The following is a 6442-nucleotide window of genomic DNA, read 5'->3' on the forward strand; positions in this document are numbered from 1 at the left end:
GGAAGGGGAAAAGAAGTGAAAGAAGGGGATAAGGGAATAGGGAGGGGGGGAGTTGGTGGGGGGGAAAAAAGGGGAGAAAAAATAGGTGAAAAAGAAAAAAAAGGTAGTTAAGAAACCCCGATATGGAAGAGTATAAAGTCCTAAAGAAATGATTTAAAGGTATGCATTTCATTGAGACCTGGAGAACAAAGTGCATTAAGTCTCTCAATCCACAGGGTTTCACATTGTAGGATGCGACGATCCCAGTCACCTCCCCCTGGGGTCTGGGGGGATTACTTCAAGTACTTGGAAGGTTACTACTGTGTTGTTAATTTTGTGGTGTAAACCAATGTGTCTTGTTAGTGGAGTGAGAATTTTTCCATTGCCCAAATAGTATATATGATCTCCTATACGCTGGCCTAGTTAAACTATGGTCTTATGCACATAAAAAGCTTGGCACTGACAGGTCATTAAGTAAATGACCCTTTGTGTAGTGCAGTTTGCATGCATCCAAAGTCGATGGAGTTGCCCGTTTCGGAAGTAACGTAGTTGGGCCCTCAGTGATCCACGGGCACCGTGAGCAATTGCCACGCCGATAGGTGCCCGCGGGTCCCGAGGGGCCAATACAACCTGTAGTGGAGTAATGACTCTATATGAGGCGATCTCTAATAGAGGTAGCCCATCTATAGACCAGTTCTGGTCGATTTTTTACATATTTTGATTGAGTAGGATCTTCCGTGAGGAGATGCCAGTGTTCATTAAACAATGGAACAAAGTTTTGTAATATTATTAGAGAACTGTGTGATCAATCTTACTGTAGAACTATCAACTGGCGGTTTGTGTTTGTAGAGTAAAGCCTCGTACACACGCAACAAATTTCCGCCGACCGGTCGTCCGTCTTTTGTCCAGAGTGGTGTCTGTTGCTTGAAATGTGCTCTAGACTGCACACGAATTTTCCCGCACGACAGAATTCTACTTCAGAAGGGACGTCATGTGTTGGATTGCTTTGTATGTGTTCTTTCATCTATGAGCATGCCTAGACTTGCTCATAAGATTTTTCCCCATCTAAATCTGTACTGACAGTACGAAAATCGGACGTGTTTTGACGGAGGACAAAAATTTTATAGCCTGCACACCAGGATTTTTTCGGCCGAAAAGTCGGAGTCGGTTGTTGGAGCTTAGCTGCTTCTATTTTTGAAATCTGCAATATCTGTACAATTCTTGCCTATTCGCAGGTATTGTGCATATGGAATGCTTTTAATAAGTGTAGTAGAGTGCGCACTAGAAGCGTGCAGGAGGGTTTTCCCAGCACTCGGTTTCCTGTATAGCCTGGTGGTAATATGGCCATCTGTTGTCCTTCGGATTTCAATGTCTCGAAAGGAGATCATTGTTTTGCTGATTGTGTGTGTAAACCTAAGATTGAACTGATTGGTGTTAAGTAGTGTTGAGCGAACACGGACTGTATTATTCGTGTTCGTACCGAATAATTGGATTTTTTGTACCCGAACACGGACACGGACACAGACACTTTACTGTATGTTCGGGTAAAAATCCGTGTTCGGTCGTTTTATTTCCGGGTTTTGCATGCTTTGGCGCTCTTTTCATGGCGGGCTTTCAACAGCCAATCAACAATCGTTTAACTGGTGTGCCTTAAGCCATCCCAGCCATGCCTGCAAATGTCTCAGTAGCTGTGATTGGCCGTCTGAAGCATGTGACCAAGTCTTTATAAGTTCCAGGCAGCCGCAGCGTCTTCATTCTGCTGCTTAGATCAGGGACAGAGCACACATCAACGTGCCGGCTGCTGATTAGGGAAAGACAGGCAGGAAAAAAACATTTGTGTCCGGATAGAATTGAGGGACAGGTCGGAGTGTTTAGGCAGGGCGAGTTGTAGGCATTTTAGGGATAGAGTCTGCTGAATTATAGGGTCAGTGTCTTCTACAAAGTACAATCGATATTGCTGTGTGGGGGGTGGGGTGACTCTGCACTCAATCCTGATCTACGATCTCTTCTCAATCCTGTTAGGGAGAGGCTGCTGCTGCTGAATTTTAGGGAAACTGTGTTCTACAAACTACAATCGATATTGCTGTGTGGTGTGGGATAGGAGATAGGCAGGTGTCAGTGATCCACATCCATTTTTCTGTGTGTGAGCTGCAGTGAACACAATCTTTTTGGGCTGCAGTGAACACAATCTTTTTGGGGTGCAGTGAACAACGTCCTTTTTGGGGTGCAGTGAACAAAATCTTTTTGGGGTGCAGTGAACAAAATACTTTTTGGGGTGCAGTGAACAACATCCTTTTTGGGGTGCAGTGAACACAATCTTTTTGGGGTGCAGTGAACAAAATCCTTTGTGGGGTGCAGTGAACACAATCTTTGTGGGGTGCAGTGAACACAATCTTTTTGGGGTGCAGTGAACAACATCCTTTTTGGGGTGCAGTGAACAAAATCCTTTGTGGGGTGCAGTGAACACAATCTTTGTGGGGTGCAGTGAACACAATCTTTTTGGGGTGCAGTGAACAAAATCCTTTTTGGGGTGCAGTGAACAACATCCTTTTTGGGGTGCAGTGAACAAAATCCTTTTTGGGGTGCAGTGAACAACATCCTTTTTGGGGTGCAGTGAACAAAATCCTTTTTGGGGTGCAGTGAACACAATCTTTTTGGGGTGCAGTGAACAAAATCCTTTGTGGGGTGCAGTGAACACAATCTTTGTGGGGTACAGTGAACAGAATCTTTGTGGGGTGCAGTGAACACAATCTTTGGGGGTACAGTGAACACAATCTTTTTGGGGTGCAGTGAACAAAATCCTTTGTGGGGTGCAGTGAACACAATCTTTGGGGGGTACAGTGAACACAATCTTTTTGGGGTGCAGTGAACAAAATCCTTTGTGGGGTGCAGTGAACAACATCCTTTTTGGGGTGCAGTGAACACAATCTTTTTGGGGTGCAGTGAACAAAATCCTTTGTGGGGTGCAGTGAACACAATCTTTGTGGGGTACAGTGAACAGAATCTTTGTGGGGTGCAGTGAACACAATCTTTGGGGGGTACAGTGAACAAAATCTTTTTGGGGTGCAGTGAACAAAATCCTTTGTGGGGTGCAGTGAACACAATCTTTGGGGGGTACAGTGAACACAATCTTTTTGGGGTGCAGTGAACAAAATCCTTTGTGGGGTGCAGTGAACACAATCTTTGTGGGGTGCAGTGAACACAATCTTTTTGGGGTGCAGTGAACAAAATCCTTTTTGGGGTGCAGTGAACAACATCCTTTTTGGGGTGCAGTGAACACAATTTTTTTTGGGTGCAGTGAACAAAATCCTTTGTGGGGTGCAGTGAACACAATCTTTGTGGGGTACAGGGAACAGAATCTTTGAGGGGTGCAGTGAACACAATCTTTGGGGGGTACAGTGAACACAATCTTTTTGGGGTGCAGTGAACAAAATCCTTTTAGGGTGCAGTGAACACAATCTTTGTGGGGTGCAGTGAACAAAATCCTTTTTGAGGTGCAGTGAACACAATCTTTGTGGGGTGCAGTGAACACAATCTTTGTGGGGTACAGTGAACACAATCTCATACTTCTGAACATTTGAGGGTGCTGCCTGTTCCATACTCCTCCTCCTACTGCTCAACCATCCTTTTAGGGGTACAAACAATAGTAATTGGGGCCTAGTGTGGTGGTGTACGTGTGAGATACATACACTTTCTTTTTGATCATATTTTCTATTCCGCTATTCAATTAAATCCTTTGGGGATCAATTAAATTGCGTGATAGTCTGTGTTGGTACGTGTGAGATCCACCTTTCCAAGTTTTTGGGGTTCATCTCATACTTCTGAAGATTTGAGGGTGCTGCCTGTTCCATACTCCTCCTCCTACTGCTCAACCATCCTTTTAGGGGTACAAACAATAGTAATTGGGGCCTAGTGTGGTGGTGTACGTGTGAGATACATACACTTTCTTTTTGATCATATTTTCTATTCCGCTATTCAATTAAATCCTTTGGGGATCAATTAAATTGCGTGATAGTCTGTGTCGGTACGTGTGAGATCCACCTTTCCAAGTTTTTGGGGTTCATCTCATACTTCTGAAGATTTGAGGGTGCTGCCTGTTCCATACTCCTCCTCCTACTGCTCAACCATCCTTTTAGGGGTACAAACAATAGTAATTGGGGCCTAGTGTGGTGGTGTACGTGTGAGATACATACACTTTCTTTTTGATCATATTTTCTATTCCGCTATTCAATTAAAACCTTTGGGGATCAATTAAATTGCGTGATAGTCTGTGTCGGTACGTGTGAGATCCACCTTTCCAAGTTTTTGGGGTTTATCTCATACTTCTGAAGATTTGAGGGTGCTGCCTGTTCCATACTCCTCCTCCTACTGCTCAACCATCCTTTTAGGGATACAAACAATAGTAATTGGGGCCTAGTGTGGTGGTGTACGTGTGAGATACATACACTTTCTTTTTGATCATATTTTCTATTCCGCTATTCAATTAAAACCTTTGGGGATCAATTAAATTGCGTGATAGTCTGTGTCGGTACGTGTGAGATCCACCTTTCCAAGTTTTTGGGGTTCATCTCATACTTCTGAAGATTTGAGGGTGCTGCCTGTTCCATACTCCTCCTCCTACTGCTCAACCATCCTTTTAGGGGTACAAACAATAGTAATTGGGGCCTAGTGTGGTGGTGTACGTGTGAGATACATACACTTTCTTTTTGATCATATTTTCTATTCCGCTATTCAATTAAATCCTTTGGGGATCAATTAAATTGCGTGATATACTGTGTCGGTACGTGTGAGATCCACCTTTCCAAGTTTTTGGGGTTCATCTCATACTTCTGAAGATTTGAGGGTGCTGCCTGTTCCATACTCCTCCTCCTACTGCTCAACCATCCTTTTAGGGGTACAAACAATAGTAATTGGGGCCTAGTGTGGTGGTGTACGTGTGAGATACATACACTTTCTTTTTGATCATATTTTCTATTCCGCTATTCAATTAAAACCTTTGGGGATCAATTAAATTGCGTGATAGTCTGTGTCGGTACGTGTGAGATCCACCTTTCCAAGTTTTTGGGGTTCATCTCATACTTCTGAAGATTTGAGGGTGCTGCCTGTTCCATACTCCTCCTCCTCCTACTCCTCAACCATCCTTTTAGGGGTACAAACAATAGTAATTGGGGCCTAGTGTGGTGGTGTACGTGTGAGATACATACACTTTCTTTTTGATCATATTTTCTATTCCGCTATTCAATTAAAACCTTTGGGGATCAATTAAATTGCGTGATAGTCTGTGTCGGTACGTGTGAGATCCACCTTTCCAAGTTTTTGGGGTTCATCTCATACTTCTGAAGATTTGAGGGTGCTGCCTGTTCCATACTCCTCCTCCTACTGCTCAACCATCCTTTTAGGGGTACAAACAATAGTAATTGGGGCCTAGTGTGGTGGTGTACGTGTGAGATACATACACTTTCTTTTTGATCATATTTTCTATTCCGCTATTCAATTAAAACCTTTTGGGATCAATTAAATTGCGTGATAGTCTGTGTCGGTACGTGTGAGATCCACCTTTCCAAGTTTTTGGGGTTCATCTCATACTTCTGAAGATTTGAGGGTGCTGCCTGTTCCATACTCCTCCTCCTACTCCTCAACCATCCTTTTAGGGGTACAAACAATAGTAATTGGGGCCTAGTGTGGTGGTGTACGTGTGAGATACATACACTTTCTTTTTGATCATATTTTCTATTCCGCTATTCAATTAAAACCTTTGGGGATCAATGAAATTGCGTGATAGTCTGTGTCGGTACGTGTGAGATCCACCTTTCCAAGTTTTTGGGGTTCATCTCATACTTCTGAAGATTTGAGGGTGCTGCCTGTTCCATACTCCTCCTCCTACTGCTCAACCATCCTTTTAGGGGTACAAACAATAGTAATTGGGGCCTAGTGTGGTGGTGTACGTGTGAGATACATACACTTTCTTTTTGATCATATTTTCTATTCCGCTATTCAATTAAAACCTTTGGGGATCAATTAAATTGCGTGATAGTCTGTGTCGGTACGTGTGAGATCCACCTTTCCAAGTTTTTGGGGTTCATCTCATACTTCTGAAGATTTGAGGGTGCTGCCTGTTCCATACTCCTCCTCCTACTGCTCAACCATCCTTTTAGGGGTACAAACAATAGTAATTGGGGCCTAGTGTGGTGGTGTACGTGTGAGATACATACACTTTCTTTTTGATCATATTTTCTATTCTGCTATTCAATTAAAACCTTTGGGGATCAATTAAATTGCGTGATAGTCTGTGTCGGTACGTGTGAGATCCACCTTTCCAAGTTTTTGGGGTTCATCTCATACTTCTGAAGATTTGAGGGTGCTGCCTGTTCCATACTCCTCCTCCTACTGCTCAACCATCCTTTTAGGGGTACAAACAATAGTAATTGGGGCCTAGTGTGGTGGTGTACGTGCGAGATACATA

Source organism: Pelophylax lessonae (genome assembly GCF_965119305.1).
Source record: "Pelophylax lessonae genome assembly, chromosome: 7".
In the NCBI taxonomy this organism is placed as follows: domain Eukaryota; kingdom Metazoa; phylum Chordata; class Amphibia; order Anura; family Ranidae; genus Pelophylax; species Pelophylax lessonae.